Source organism: Myotis davidii, unplaced genomic scaffold, assembly GCF_000327345.1.
Source record: "Myotis davidii unplaced genomic scaffold, ASM32734v1 scaffold77, whole genome shotgun sequence".
In the NCBI taxonomy this organism is placed as follows: domain Eukaryota; kingdom Metazoa; phylum Chordata; class Mammalia; order Chiroptera; family Vespertilionidae; genus Myotis; species Myotis davidii.
The window spans coordinates 1825143-1841891 of NW_006289713.1; the positions used below are offsets into that span (position 1 = coordinate 1825143).

At 44.6% G+C, this 16749-nt stretch overlaps 1 protein-coding gene and 1 pseudogene across 6 annotated transcripts in view; one reads left to right on the forward strand and one right to left on the reverse strand.

Moving 5' to 3' along the window:
• Positions 1-16749, forward strand: part of ANKRD11 (ankyrin repeat domain 11) — a 220659-nt gene that overhangs the window by 51319 nt on the left and 152591 nt on the right. The window lies entirely within an intron of this gene.
• LOC102758184 lies at positions 3775-16300 on the reverse strand (annotated as a pseudogene).

Genomic DNA, 16749 nt, shown 5'->3' on the forward strand with positions numbered 1-16749 from the left:
GTGGTTTCGAGTCTTACAGTTAAGTCTTTAATTGAGTTTATTCTTGTTTATGATGTGTGAAAGTGGTCTAGTTTCATTTCTTTGCATGTATCTGTCCAATTTTCCCAACACCATTTATTGAGTATATTGTCTCTATCCCTTTGTATGTTCTTGACTCCTTTGTCATATATTAATTGCCAATTAAGATGTAGATTTATTTCTGGGCTCTATTCTGTTTCATTGATATATGTGTCTGTTTCATTGATCTATAGTGTCAAATTATACTATAAGGCTATAGTAATAAAAAAAGACACAGAGATCAGTGTAGTGTGGTACCTCTAACTTTGTTCTTTCTCAAGATTGTTATGGCTATTCTAGGTCTTTTGTGGTTCTATATAAATTTTTGGATTATTTGCTCTTGTTCTGTGAAAAATGCCATTGGTATCTTGATAAGGATTGCAATGAATCTATAGATTGCTTTAGGGAGTATGGACATTTTAATGATGTTAATTCTTCCTATTCATGAGCACCATATACGCTTTTGTTTATTTGTATCTTTAGTTTCTTTCTTCAATGTCTTATACTTTTCTGAGTACAGATCTTTTACCTCCTTGTTTAAATTTATTCCTAGGTATTTTCTGTTGATGCAATTGTAAATGGGATTGTTTTCTTAGTTTCTCTTTCTGATAGATAATTCATTCTCTCTATATGTAAAAGGCTAAGTGACTGTCCATCTGACTGTCCGATTGACTGACTGGCCAGTACATATGATGTGCACTGGCAATTTAAAAATAAAAGTTGACTTGTGCATGTGCAATATATATAAAGCTCTCGTTGGCGCCAATCTAGACAGATTAGGAATAGGCCTACCTGAACCTGTTTTTGGACATGGTCAGTTATATGTTGCTTTCTCTTGAGTTTGAAGAGTGTGTGATATTAAAGTTGTAAATACTTCATCACAAGGGAAAGTAGAGAGATATTCTGAAAGTGTTTTTACTCTTACTGTGGTATACAGAGAGATATTAGAATAAGTTTAATCAATTTATCAGTCATTGTTTTTATCAATGTTTTTTATCATTTTATTTTTACATCATGGTTTTTGTTGTTTTTATATTATGTCTTTGTTGTTATTTGTTGTTATTGTTTATTAATCAATTTATATATTATTTTCATATGCATTTTACTAATTTTTTTTCATCTCTGACACTTCTATTATAGAGAAAGGGCAAATAGCGATATTAAAGTATTTCTTCTAATTAATTTACATTCAATGTGCACGAATTCCTGCACTGGGCTACTAGTTGGTGCATAAAAATGCGACCAATTTCTGTATATTTATTTTGTATCCCACTATTGTACTGAATTTATCAGTTCTAGTAGTTTTTTGGTGGACTCCTTAGGGTTTTCTTTATATAATATGTTATCTGCAAACAATGACAGTTTTACTTCTTCCTTTCCAATTTGGATGCCTTTTATTTCTTCTTGTCTGATTGTGTTGCTAGGATTTCCAATACTGTGTTAAATAAGAGTAGTGAAAGTGTACAATCCTGTCTCCTATGTTGACAATTTTTATTGTAAATGGGTGCTAGATTTTGTTGAATGCATTTTCTGCATCTACTGACATGATCATATGATTTTTTAAAATCCTCACCTGAGGATATGTTAGAGAGAGAGAGAGAGAGAGAGAGAGAGAGAGAGAGAGAGAGGGAGAGAGAGGGAGAGAGAGAGAGAGTGTCTCTTGTGAGAGATTGTCTCTTGTACATACCCCAACTGGGGATAGAAACCATACCCGAGGTGTGGGCCCTGATCGGGAATCAAACCCGCAACCTTTTGGTGTATAGGATGACGCTCCAACCATCTGAGCCACTTGGTTAGGGCCATATTATTTTTATCCTTCATTTTGTTTATATCACATTAATTGATTTGCAGATATTGAACCAATTTTGCATCCCAGATATAAATCTCAGTTGATCATGTGTATGATCTTTTGAATGTATTACTGAATTAGGTTTGCTAATATTTTGTTGAAGATTTTTGCATTTGTGTTCATCAAATATATTGGCTTATAATTTCTTTTTCTTTGTAATGTCTTTATCTGGTTTTGGAATTAGGATAATGCTGGCCTTGTAAAATGAACTTGGGAGTCTTCCCTACTCTTGAATTTTTTGGGAATACAGTGGAAAATCGTTTCTCGAACTTAATTCGTTCCAGAAGGCTGTTTGGAAACAAATCATTTTTTTCCCATTAGAAATAATGTAAATCAAATTAATCGATTCCAGACCCCAAATGATTCTGTTTTAACCTTTCTTATACAGTACATGTTTATTGTACTGTTTAATCTATACATAAACGCTTTAAAAACAAAAAGGACATGAAATGTAAATGAAAATTTAACAAAAAGGAAAGGATACAGTAAAAAAAATGAAAATTAACAGTAACTATAAGCAGCAACGAAAGGAAAACACACCACAATATCCTGAGATTTTAACAGTGGTAAACTGACTCATATTCTTGCATTCTCTCCTTTGTCACCTGAGAGACGCTTGACTGATTATACTAGTATCAGCATGATGAAAGGATTGTCAGGTTGAGAAGGGAATTGTTTGAGATGGGAGATATTTGAGAAACGAGGTTCCATTGTAGTGTGAGAAAGGTAGGTGTTAATTTTTCTTTGACTTTTTGGTAAAATTTACCTATGAAGCTATCTGGTCCAGGACTTTTATTTGTTGGGAGTTCGTTCTCTCCAGTAATCCAACCCTTCACCCCTCCCAAGAGGTTTTTATTGCCTTTTTTTTCTAAAACCTTTATTGTTGAGATCATTACAGATGTTCCCCTTGCTTATCCCTATTGCCCCCCTCCACCCAATTCCTGCCCCATCCCAAACCTTCACCATAGGGTCTGTGTCCATAGGTAAAGCATATATGCATATACGTTCTTTAATCTCTTCCCGCCCTCTCCCCTTCTCTTCTGAGATTCATCAGTCTGTTCCATGTTTCCATGCCTCTGGTTCTATTTTATTTATCAGCTTATTTTGTTCGTTAGATTCCTTATTCATTTATTTTGATTTTTATATTCAGTGGTTGATGCATATGTATTTATTGCCATTTTATCATTCATATTTTTTTCTCTTCTCCTTTCCTTCCCCCCCCCTCCTTCTTCTTTTCTCTTGCTACTTTTAAGATTCTCTCTTTGTCTTTTATCCTTGGCATTTTAATTAAGTTGTGTTTGTTTGGGACTCTGGGCTTCCTGGACTTTTAAGTCTATTTCTTTCACCAGGTAGGGGATGTTTTCTGTCATTTCTTTAAACAGGTTTTCTATATCTTGCTCTTTCTCTTCTCCCTCTTCCACCTCCATAATGCGGATGTTGGTATGCTTGAAGTCGATAGAGGCTCCTTACGCTGTCTTCATATTTTTGGATTCTTTTTTCTTCCTACTATTCTAATTGGGTGTTTTTTGCTTCCTCATATTCCAAACCCTTGATTTGATTCTCAGAATCCTCTACTCTACTGTTGATTCCCTGTAAATTATTATTTATTTCAGCTAGTGTATGCTTAATTCCTGACTGGTCCTTTGTCATGTCTTTTAACTTTCTCACTAAGATACATGAAAGTCTCAAGAAGATCCTTGAGGAGCCTTATAACCATGGTTTTGAACTCTGTATCCAAAAGTTTGCTTGCTTCCATTTCTTTCATTTCTGATATGATCTTTGTCTCCCCATTTTGGCTTGTATCTGCTTCTGTGTTACGTAGAGCTGCTATGTCTCCTGGAATTGGTAGAGTGGCCTTGTGTATGGCCTTTAGGGCCTAGTGGCTCAGCCTCCCCAGTCACCCAAGTGGGGCACTCCTAAGTGTGCCCCATGTGAGCTGTGTTCGCACTCTTGCTGTTGGCATCACTGGGAGGAATTGACCTCCAGGCCAGTTGGCGTGAGTACCAGCTGCAACTACCACGAAAGAGCTGCTGTGTAGGAGACACCCTATGGAGTAGGGCTTGCTTCAGTGCTCACTTTGAGTGTGTTGCTGGTGGATGTGTAAAGTTGCAAGTTGTTATGGTTTGATGCTGTCCACCGGGTGCACTGGCTCTGGGGCCTTCTGGGTGGTGCAAAGTCAGCTATTGCCTGAGGCCACTTGGCAGGAGCTATAGAGCTATCTGCAAATGGCTGCTACTTGTGTCGGGCATGGAAGTGCCCATGTGAGGCCAAACTGTCTTTGGCCTCTTATTAATAGTTTTGAGGCCTGCTGAAACCAGCTGATGCTTGTTTGAGAAATTTGAGGAAAGTTTGAAGCTTCAGCCAGGACAGGCCATTCATAAGGAAAAGCTCCTGCAAATAGTTTAGTTGGGGCTACAAATTGGATGAGGCAGGATCTCTGGGAATCACTAGAGCTGAGTGCACAGTGTGGGCCAGGCTAATGAAAACTCAGATATGGCTGTAAGTGAGCTCTGTGACGGAGGAGTTCCCAGCATAGAAACAGTGACCCATGTGAGCATCTAGGTCTGGGAGAAAGCCACCCTCGATGCCAGACATTCCAGTTCCTCCCTGTATGTCCCTGGATCCATCCTCCTGAGCCAGAGGGAACAAGTCCGTGTAAGTTGTTTGTGGGCCCTTTATGAGGAACTGCCTGGGCCTCCAGCAGCCTCTGTGTTACTCAACCACAATCCCTGCTGGTATTTTACAGCCTGAAGTTACGGAGACTTCTCTTCCCAGCTCTGGAACCCTGGGCTGGGGGTCTGGTGTGGGCCTGGTACCCCTAGCCCCTCATGAGGGACCTCCACAACCGAGACATTCTTCCCGATGGAAAAAAACGCCACACTTGGGTGTCGGACCAGCCCAGCCCATTTTGTGCCTTCGCCCCTCCTACCAGTCTAAGTGTGCTTTCTTCTTTACTTCTCTAGTTGTAGGACTTCCATTCAGCCAACTTTTAGGTGTTTCTGAATGGTGGTTTTTCTGTATTTCACTTGTAATTTTGATGTGATTGTGGGAGTCTGTGAGTACAGGTGTTTACCTATATGGCCATCTTGGTTTTCTAGTTTTTATTGTCTTTGATGCACCGTTGGTATTTCACATTATCTCCTGGTCCCAGGGAGTGCCTCCTGGTACAGGATCCCTGTGCAGTACTTGGCTAACAAAGAAGGGACAAATATGGAAGTGGGGGTCTGGTTTTGCCTCAACCACTCAGAACTCCATTGTCCTATCTGGGCCTCAGTTTCCTCACTGGGCCCTTGGGAGGGTCCTGAGGAAATGCAGTCCCTCACGATGCCTAAAATATCTGGGGACTGTGGCCTGGCCCTTTCCTGGGGGGACTTCCTTCCCAGCAACCCCCTCCATAATCCACACCCAATTTCCCTGGGGGAAAAAAATTACTTTTGTTAAAACTGCCTGAATGCTCTGTGGGTACAGAAACCACAAAGTGATCAGCAGAGAAAAGGGTAGAGTGACAGAAGCAACTGGAAGCCATTTGGGGCCAGTTTCCGTCAGTACACAGGTTTCCTCCCCCGCCCCAGCTTGTCCCAAAGCCTGCTGGGAAATTTGCTACTTGGATCTTCCCTGGGAGGGACTCCTGCACTACATGCATTTGGACCTGGCCTTCACAGACCCTCAGCTGGAAAGCACTTGAACATAAAGAAAAACAGGATGAAAATTCCAAAAGCCCCAAAATTTCAGATGGGGCAGTGATGTGGAGAGACACCTACAATGGGTGCTCAGTAGCCTGCCTCCTCTTTGCAGTAGGAGGGATACTCCAAGACCTTCCCTGGACTTGGGCAGTTGCCAATTGACCCTGGAATTCAGTCAGGCCCTGGGTCTTGTGGTCACTACTTGGGGTTGTATACTGCCAGCTCAGGCCAAAGACCTGGTCATTCTGGTTGGCTCCTTGCATGTAGTCCATCTGCAGAGACATGGAGGAGTTGTCATACTTGTTGGTCCCTGGCTTGGTATCATAGATGTGTGGCCCCGGTCCCGGGAGCTGTCATGCTCACCTGCTTGGCACATTTGTTGGTTCCCGTTTGCAGGCTGATTGTTGAGTGGTGCATGGATGGCAGGATATGGTTCTTGGGGTTATACAGATGCCTTCTCATGCCATGTGCTGTCATGCCTGACTGGCTAGCACTCTTGTTGGTGCCCATCTGGAGCCTGTTGACGCACTGGTCTGCCTTCATGGTGGCATTACCGTAATTCCGCTCCTGCTTCTTTGAGTACTTGATGCCAATGTTCATGCTACTCTGCAGCTCCTTTGTTTTGGCTTTCCCTAATTGTGATCAAATAGGAAACCAAAAGAGAGACCTGCACCTGTGTCATTTTCCACTCTCAAATAGGTTATTGGCCTCGAACAGGACCACGGAGTTTGAAGTTGGAGAGGTTTTCTAGGTGGTGCCAGTTTTTTTTTAAACATTTTTTTATTGATTTTTTACAGAGAGGAAGGGAGAGGGATAGAGAGTTAGAAACATCGACGAGAGAGAGAAACATCCATCAGCTGCCTTCTGCACGACCCCTACTGGGGATGTGCCCACAACCAAGGTACATGCCCTTGACCGGAATCGAACCTGGGACCCCTCAGTCCGCAGGCCGACACTCTATCCACTGAGCCAAACCAGTTAGGGCAGTGGTGCCAGTTTTGCATGGAGTGGTTATATTGGGGAGACAGCCTGGCTGCAGCTTATTCATGAGTATGCACAGGATAATTCTATCCTTCATACCCTTCTGGAAGTCAGGACTTGATAGGCCTATGAATCCTTTGATCCAGCTGCGGAATTCCGCCTCCTTTTGAGGGTCATATTTGGACAGGTGTTGGTTCTTGACCTTGGCCAGAGGCCAAGGGCCCCTTGTTAAACTGTGGAGCTGGTGGTGACGGCGGGATGGATGGCCTGCTGGGTGCCTATTGGGAGTTTTTTGATTACTGCTTTGATTTCTTTTATTGTAATTGGTCTGTTTAGATTTTCTGTGTCTTGATTTAGTCTTGGAGGATTGTATATTTCTAGGAGTTTATTCATTTGGCATAGCTTATTTTCTAAAGGCCTCCAACCTGCCATCCTTTCCTTCTCTGTTTTCCAGGGAACTAGCTCCTGATCCTGGCCTTTACTGCCCAGTCAGGTGGCTTACCTACATAACTGACCTTTTTACACTATTTTCCTCTTGTCTGTTTATATGACAGCCTGAGACTTAAGTAAACATGAAAGGCTTGCTGAGGTAGTGGTTTGTTTCAGTTATATAATACAGTCTATGTCCTGAGGGCCGAGTCTCCTCTGGCCTTGCCAGAGCTTATTGCCACAGGAGAAGCTCAGTAAAGTCCTGTGGTGATGGTCAAAAGGAATTCTAAGGGAGAAGGTATGAGGTGTCTCAGCTGGTAACTCACTCAGCATTGGTTTGGTGACTGACTGTGTACACCAGTATTCTTCAAATAGTGCAACACCCTCAGAGTCCTGCCAGCTGTGGCCGTGGCCTCTTCCCTTTCCTCATCTGTGGTCACACATATGCCATTGGCTCCCTGTCCAGGATTGACTTTAGAGAAAGCAACACCACTTCTTGAATCTGTAGCTGAGGAAGGGCAGCCATGACTTCCCACATAGTTATCGGCATCCTCATTCTTGATCCATAATTTATCAGTTTGAGCCTTTTTTCCCCCAAGTTAAATGGAAGATGGAGTTTTATTGTATGAACAAAGGAGTTAATTTCTTACTCTACATGTGTTTTCCAGTGGCCCTAATACTGGTGAGCTGGGTGCCTTTGCCCTTGGGATTAGGACAGTGGCCAGTGGAAAACACACCCTGCAGTGGTTAGCCCTGCTGGGTTTCCTGAGCTTCATTCTTGCTCTCTTTCTTCAAATCTCTGTGACCATATTATTTTTTTTTAATTTCTCCCATCTGCTCTCTTTATCCACCCCCCTCCTCCTTTTAATGTGCTGGCATTTCTCAGTGTTCCCTTTGAGGCCCTTTTCTTTCAAGTTTTCCCTTGGGCTGTGGGTTTCAGAGTCTCCCACCTCTCCACTTTTGCATTTTGCTTCTGTCTCTACATAGCACATTGCATCCTCAGTAGCCTCGTGCTAGTGCTAGTGCTGTGAGCTTTGGGAAGGCACTTAGGCCTAGCTTCTTTGAAGAAGTCATTCCTGCAGATGCCACATCTGCTCTCCTGCCCCTGTGCTGCCCTTTTCTGTTTTCTGTGTCCCCCTCTCCCCTAAGACCTTAAGCACCAAGGACTTATCTGATTTCTTCACTACATCTGTCCTGTTTCCATGGCTCGTGGTGGTACCTTTGTAACTTATGCCCTTTTGGGGACTGCAAACTTTTGTGTCCCCTTCAGGACTGCCTATAAGTCCAGAAGCACATTGGGTGGTTTGTGATTGGGTCCACCCTCCCCTGTGTGTAGTGTTGGTGAGGCTGTGCTCTCTAGTGGTATGAAGCATGTGACTCTGCCATTGTGTCTCAGAGGGCAGGTTCACAGCCTCTTGGCTGACCAGGATGAGCAGCAATCCCACAGCAGGCCGATCCCTGCAGGCCATGCCCCCACCAGTGCACAAATCTGTGCACCCGGCCTCTGGTCAATTATAAAGTAGTGAAAATTGAGAGAACAGATGCGGGGTGCGGGGGGGGGGGGGCTACTCTGAAAATCATTTAGAAATAACCATAGAGAAATATTAAAAGGGAGACATTTTAAGTTTTTCCTCCCCTTTTGCCCCAGCAGTCTCCAAATTAATCAGTGGGCGGTTGTACAGGAGAACATATATATTAAAGCACTCCTCAAACTGACAGTCTCCAGCCCTTCAATATAGAAACAGGCAGCCTCCCTGGGAGGGGTCTGGAGCATATCTATGTCACAGGGCACAGACAGAGACTAAGATAACAGCAGAAGCAGCAGAAGCCAAACCACAGCACAGGTACGACTGGAAATCAAAGCTGGACAAAAACGTTGTGGGCTGGGCATTACTGAAGGGATAAGTTGTTGTTATATTGATTCTAGAGAGGAAGGAAGAGTGAGTGAGAGATAGAAATATCAATGACTAGAGGCCCGGTGCACGAAATTTGTGCACGTGGGGAGGGGGCCCTCAGCCCGGCCTGTTGTGCTTGCCACCGCCACTGCGCTTGCCAGCCCTGAGCCTGGCTTGTGGCTGAGGGGCCTGACCACCAGGAGGAAGCTCCTGCGTTGAGCATCTGCCTTCTGGTGGTCAGTGCGTGTCATAGCGGCTGGTCATTCTGCTGTTCGGTCGATTTGCATATTAGACTTTTATTATAGAAATATCAATGATGGGACAGAATCACTGATCGGCCGCCTCCTCTATGCCCAACACTGGGGATCGAGCCCACAACCCGGACACGTGCCATGACCAGGAATCAAACTGAGACCTCCTGGATCATAGGTCGACGCTCAACCACAGAGCCATGCCAGTAGCTCTGGGAACGCATTTTCAGCCTCCATCACTGGGGTCACCATCACAGAGCTTTGGGCCTCAGTTTACCTATGTATTATGATTTATTGGCTTCTCCCAATCTGGCTGTCCCTCACTGAGCCTGGCTCCTTGAAATCACACAGACCCTCCAGGAAGCCAGACCATTAGAGACATGGTCTCAGACTTGGTTTGAACCGTCAGACTCTGGTTCTTGGAGAGTCCCATCAAGACCAGATAGGATTTAGCCACACAATGATTATTTTAAAGTTGCTTTGTGGCCGAAACTGGTTTGGCTCAGTGGATAGAGCATCGGCCTGCGGACTGAAAGGTCCCAGGTTCGATTCCGGTCAAGGGCATGTACCTGGGTTGCGGGCACATCCCCAGTAGGAGATGTGCAGGAGGCAGCTGATCGATGTTTCTCTATCTCTCTCCCTCTCTCTCCCTTCCTCTCTGTAAAAAATCAATAAAATATATTTTTTAAAAAAAGCTGCTTTGTGGCTGATCTGAATTGGAACATGTCAGATATTTCATACATTTTAGGCCGTAAGGAGTGTTATCTTTACTTATCCAGGAGGAATTTTTTTGAAGTGTTTTACCTGAAGAGTTAAGGAACATTTCACATTGTGTAGTTCATAGTATCTCTACATATATTAATGTGAAGATCCCATTTAAAGTTACTTACTGTCCTAATCATCTGGGTGACCTCCTGGAGCAGTGCCCAGTTAGAGATCCTGGGGTTGAGATCCCAGGGCCTGCTCTAAACATGACTCAGAGGCAAGAGAAGATTCAGTTGAAAGGTTAGTGGGGATGTTCCTGTACGTCTCTATTTTGTCTTTATGGGGTGGTTAATTAGAAACTAGTATCAGTAAGGTAATTCCCATTTTTTTCTACAAAGAGCTGGTTAAAATAAAGTATAGGTATCCAAACACAGTGGCCAGGCTATTGCTTTCTTTTGATGAAAGGGTAGTATTTTTGTGCAATGAACTAGAAATCTTATCTTTATTCTAAGAGTTATGCTATGTAGTGTCTTTTAGAAAAATATTTCCTATTATTGAAGTAGTTTATGCACGTTGAACAAAATGTAAGTGTATTAGTTTGTCATGGCTGCTGTAACAAAGTCGTCCCCCCCCCCTCCCCCGGGGCAGTTTAAACAGCAGACATTTATCTTCCCACAGTCCTGGAGGCCAGAAGTCCGAGACCAAGGTGTCAGCAGAGTTGGCACTGAGGATAATCTGTCCAGGCTCTGTCCCAGTCCTGCTGACAATCTTTGATGTTCCTTGGTTTGTAGAGCATTGTCCCATCTCTGCCTCCATCTTTACATGGTGTTCTCCCTGCTTATGTCTCTGTGTCCAAATATCCCCTTCTTATAAGGAAACCAGACATATTTGTGTTAGAACCCACCCTATAATGATCTCATCTTGACTACATCTGTAATGACCCTTTTTCCAAATAAGGCCACATTCTGAGATACTGGGGGTTAGAAGAATCCCAATATATCTTTTCAGGGGGATACAATTCAACTAATAACACTTAGTAAATGAAGTTAAATATAAAGAAAATAAAAATATGTGTAATCCTCCCGGTCGGTGTGGCTCGGTTGGTTGAATGTTGTCCCATGCACCAAGTGGTTGCTGGTTAGATTTCTGGTCAGGGCACATGCCAGAGTTGCAGTCTTGATCCCTAGTAGGGTATGTCCGTAAGGCAGCTGATAGATGTTACTGTCTTATCGATGTTTCTCTCTCTCTCTCTCTCTCTCTCCTTTTCTCTCTCTAAAAAAACCCCAAAAAACAAGATCAATAAAAAAATGTGCAATCCGACCAAATTTAAACATCTAAATGGAAAATTTTTAATGTTATACTTTTCACAAAATAAGGACTATGCTGTACATAATTTCATATTCTGCATTTTAAAACAATATTAATTTCCCATGATATTAATCTTCAAAACGTGGCTTTTAATGTTTTTTTTTAATGTAAAGAGAAATAATGTATCTGATAAAGTTTTAATTTCGCATTTTCTGTAGAAGGGACCTTGTCTATTTGGCACCTTGGTTTCTTTTCCTTCTTAGTGGGAGCACACAAGACATCAGCACAGTTAGCAGGTGCTTTATTATTATTACTTTTTAAATCCTCACCCGAGGATATTTTTCCTTTAATTTTAATTTTTTAAATATATATTTTTTATTGATTTCAGAGAGGAAAGAAAAGGGATAGAGAGATAGAAACATCAATGGGGAGAGAGACTCATTGATTGCCTCCTGCATGGCTCCCACTGTGGATCAAACCTGCAACCCGGGCATGTGCCCTTGACTGGAATTGGCCCTGGGATCCCAGTTTATAGGCCGATGCTCTATCCACTGAACCAAACCGGTCAGCGCACCATTGATTTTTAGAGAGAGTGGAAGGCAGAGAGAAACATGGAGAGAGACACATTTATTGGTTACCTCCCACATGCAGGGATCAAGCCTGCATCCGAGGTACGTGCCCTTGATCAGGAATTGAACCCATGATCCCTAGGTCTGTGGGTCAATGCTCTAACCATTGAGCAACCGGCAATGGGTGGCAGGTGCTTTATGAGGGTGGGCAGAGATGACTTGAGCTTGTCTGTGAACCTCAAGAGGTCAGAGACCATACGAAAAGCAGGTCTGGAGGTTGGAGGAGCATCATGAGGTGGGGTGCCTGGGCAACCAGCTGGGTGGGGGCCCAGGGCCCAGTGCTATCTAGGCTGTTCTGGTTGTTCAGGCTGTTTCTGATGGGGCCCCTTCTGGGAAGGCATTGCCTATGTTGTGTAAATCAGTCATTCTGTTTTTTGGGGCCCTCTCTTGGGACCTCAGTTCTCCCTGGGAACTGACCCAGTAAGTCCTGCTGCACATTGTGTTTTTCTGGCAGGAGGATCACTAAACAAAACAATTATATTTTTATTGTTTTAGAGCAGAAGGGAGAGGGAGAGGGAGAGGGAGAGAGATAGAAACATCAATGATGAGAGAGTATCATTGATCGGCTGCCTCCTGCACGCCCCCTACTGGGGATCGAGCCTGCAACCCAAGCATGTGCCCTTGACCAGAACCCAACCCGGGACCTTCCAGTCCGCAGTCTAATGCTCTGTCCACTGAGCCAAACCAGTTAGGGCCCAAACTATTTTTTAGAGCAATTTCAGGCTCACAGCAAAATTGAGAAGTGCAGCCCTAACCGGTTTGGCTCAGCAGATAGAGCGTCGGCCTGCGGACTGAAGGGTCCCAGGTTCGATTCTGGTCAAGGGCATGTATCTTGGTTGCGGGCACATCCTCAGTAAGGAGTGTGCAGGAGGCAGCTGATTGATGTTTCTCTCTCATCGATGTTTCTAACTCTCTATCCCTCGCCCCTCCTCTCTGTAAAAAATCAACAAAATATATTAAAAAAAAATTGAGAAGTGCAAACATTTCCCATATACATCCCCATCCCCGAGTTTCCCCATTATCAACATTCTCCCACCAGAGTGGTATATTTTTTTATATTCAGTGAACCTATATTGACACATCATCACCCAAAAGCCACACTTTACGTTAAGGTTCACTCTTGGTGCCGTACATTTCTAAGATTTCATTGTACAGAATAGTTTCACTGCCCTAAAAATCCTCTGCTTTCTACCTATTCATCGCCTCCCTTTAATTCCTGGCAGCTACTGATCTTTTTACTGTCTCCATAGTTTTGCCTTTTCCAAAATGTCCTATGGTTGGAATCCTACAGTATTAAGCCTTTTCATACTGGTTTCCATGGCTTGACAGCTTAATTTTCTTTTCTTTTCTTTTTTTTAGTGCTGAATAATATTCTATCATCTGGATTTTCTACAGTTTATCCATTCTTCTACAAAAGGGTACCTTGGATCACTTTTAATCATCTTTCCAATCTTCTCTGATGGAGAAACAAACAATAAACAAAGCCAGCTGCTGACTTAACTCAGTTCTGGCTTCTCTGTGAACTGCCTGGAAGAGAGGGGCTATTCACTCCCAAAGCTTGTGCTGTGTTGTGCCCCCAGTTTGCTCCAAAAGCCCTGGACTGTAACAGGAGGATATTGCTTAGGAATGATACAGACCTTAGGGAACACCTGAAACACCTTTCATGGAAACCATTCCCACAACATTTTAAACACTGCAGAGTTGGTGATGGGAGAGAGGGAGTGAGAAGGATGGCCTTAGACTGTAGTCTCTCTGGGATGTCTGAGAGGTACATACACTTAGTCCAGAGATGTGTGAGGTCCTTGTTGGATTCCTTGGGACAATGTACGCCACTGTGCCTTTGCCCAGGCCACAATTTTTGTTTCAGAGACTAGACTAGTAATTCTTAACCTGGATTTAGATTTTTAGCTACTTAAAATGTCATCAGATTCTTGAAACATAATTTTATTCATGGCCCTTTCTGATCATTTTTGAGAGTGAGCTCTGCACACTGATTCAGCAACAGGATTGCTGCTCAGCCCCCCATTCTCCCACCCCTGTCTTGTCCGAGATGGAATCCTACCTGGCAGAATACATGTCCAGAGGCGAAAGATTGTGTCCCGGGCTGGTAGCCAGCTTGGGATGACTTGGAACCAGTGCACTCAGCCTGTGCTGCAGCCTCTCCTTTAGGCTTTTATCCTGGTCACACCCATTACATAATTCTGGATCCTTTTCATTTTGACATTCAAGGGACAGTACTGGGTCTGGGTCTACAAAAGGAGTCAGAAAAATTTGAAATAGTGTGTCTTATCCTTGCTGAGCAAAAGGGACACATTCCTGGTCATGCGTCAGCCTGAGGCAAACAGACTTCTTGTGTACCCAGTTCCCATCCCATTGCCCAACCTGGACATGCTCTATTGGTCTTCACACATCTTAGTTGGAGGTGGCTACATTTTCTCTTCCTAAAGAAGGAGTGTAGACAGCAGAAAAGTCCACCTGGTGGGACCAGGCTAGCCTCTGTGCTCCTGACATGGAACAACCCTGTGTTGGGCATCTGGAGTTACCCCAGGGAGACAGCCAGAAAGTGACACTTCTTTGGGAGAATTGCTCAGATTACATCTAGTTAATAGCATTTATGGTGGGGTTCAGGGAGCGGGATACACAGTTGAAAGGGTATTGTCATAGGTGAGGTCTTGACAGGCTCTGTGATGGAAGGCAGGGTCCTGGACTCTCTCCTGTCCTGGGCCCTGTCCTCACACTTTACTATCTCAGAACTCTATAAAAATTTTTTTATTAGAGAAATTTGTTATTCTACTTATTTATGCATTTATTGGTTGATTCTTGTATGTGTCCTGGTGTGATAAAACCCACAACCTTGTCATATCAGGGGCAATGTTCTAACCAACTAAGCTACCCAACCAGGGTTTAGGACAGCCGTGGGCAAACTACGGCCCGCCGGCCGGACACGGCCCGTTTGAAATGAATAAAACTATTGAAAAAAAAGACCGTACCCTTTTATGTAATGATGTTTACTTTGAATTTATATTAGTTCACACAAACACTCCATCCATGCTTTTGTTCGGCCCTCTGGTCCAGTTTAAGAACCCATTGTGGCCCTCGAGTCAAAAAGTTTGCCCACCCCTGGTTTAGGAACTCTTTATGCTATAAATACTGAGGAGTCAAAGGAATTTTTTTTTGTCTATATGGGTATATCTGTTGATAAAAATGTTTATTTTCTAATAGGAATGATAAACCCATTGCATATTACTCTAAATAACAAATCTTTACTAAAAATAACGGTTCTTTTCCAAAACACAATATTGGTGATTATCATATATTACCTTGGTTAAAGTATACAAATATGTAGTTGGAATATGGAACAGTATTTGAATAGCTTCTTGACATAATTTTGGAGGTTTTTTTTTTTGATATGACAGCAAAACTGGACAAATGGTCACTTAGGGAAAGGTCACTGGTAACCTGAAACCTCCATTGAGTCATGGAATGTTGCTTTTCATCTACATTTAAACCCACTGTCCTTCCTTGCATTGTGAGATGATCTTTTACAGCTGTGCTTGGTTTGCTGCATTATTTAGATCTTCCAGGTGCTGATGTGCTTATTTTACTACTAGAGGCCTGGTGCACAATTTCATGCATGGTGGGGGTCCCTCGGCCTGGCTGGCGATCGGGCTGATTGGGGCCGAGAGAGGTTGGCCGGTGGGGGAAGGGGCCACGGTAGGTTGGCCGGCTGGGGGAGGGGCAACAGGAGGTTGGCCAGCCGGGGGGGAGGGACTGTGGGAGTGCACTGACCTGTGGGAGGACTGACCACCAGGGGGCAGCTTCTGCATTGAGCATCTGCCTCCTGATGGTCAGTGTGCATCATAGCAATCGGTCAACTGACTGTTTGGTCGTTCGGTAGTTTGGTTGCTTAGGCTTTTATACCAGTATATACACACGCACGCACACACACTAGGGGCCCAGTGCATGAATTCGTGCACCTTGATAGGATCTGTGGAGAGGTGAGGAACCCCTCAGGGGTGATCAGGGCCAGCAGCTGGTGCTTGCACCGGCTGATGGCGCTGAGTGATCGGGAACAGCGCAGGCACCACCTGCAGGTGCAAGCGGGGCTGGTGCTGGCAGTGGTGCAAGCAGCAGCTCCGACCCTGGCAGTGGGTGCTAGTGAGGCCGTTGCCAGCAGTGGGTCTGAGAGGTGGCTGCCAGCCCCAATCTCCCCTCAGGAGCAGGGGAAGTTGGAGAAGCCCTGAGGGGCGATTGGGCCCAGCAGGCACCACTTGCACTCACTGACGGTGTCGAGTGATCAGGGCCGGCGCCAGGTACTGGTAGTGGATGTGAGTGGTGGATCCAACACTGACAGTGGGTGCGAGCAGGGCCAGCACCAGCAGCAGGTGCAAATGCTGGGTGGGACTGCGGTGTGAGAGAGCAAAGAAATTTCAGTAACCACCAGAGACTCACCCCGATGACAGCAACCGGCGCCCTGCCTCGATCTGGTATCCCCACTCACCTGGTCCACCATCCCACTGCAGCTGATGCCAGCCATGTTCCATGCATGCCCCCCGGTGGTCAGCACACGTCATAACTATCGGTTGTTCCACTTGTCTCTTTGCATATTAGCCTTTTATTATATAGGACTAGAGGCCCGGTGCACAAAAATTTGTGCACTCAGGGGGGAGGGGGGCTCCTGGTGGCAGAGGGCAGGCCCAATCCCTAGGTGCAGCCCCTGGTCAGGCTCAGAGCAGGGCCATTTGGGGAGTTGGAGCGCCGCCCCCTGTCATGCACAGAGCAGGGCGGATCGGAGGGTGCGATGCCACCCTCAGTCACGCACAGAGCAGGGCCACCAGGGAGGTTGGGGCTCCGTACCCTGTCATGCACAGAGCAGGGCGGATAAGGGGGTTGGGGTGCCGCCCCCTGTCACACTCAGAGCAGGGCCAATAGGGAGGTTCTGGCTCTACCCCATCAAGCGCA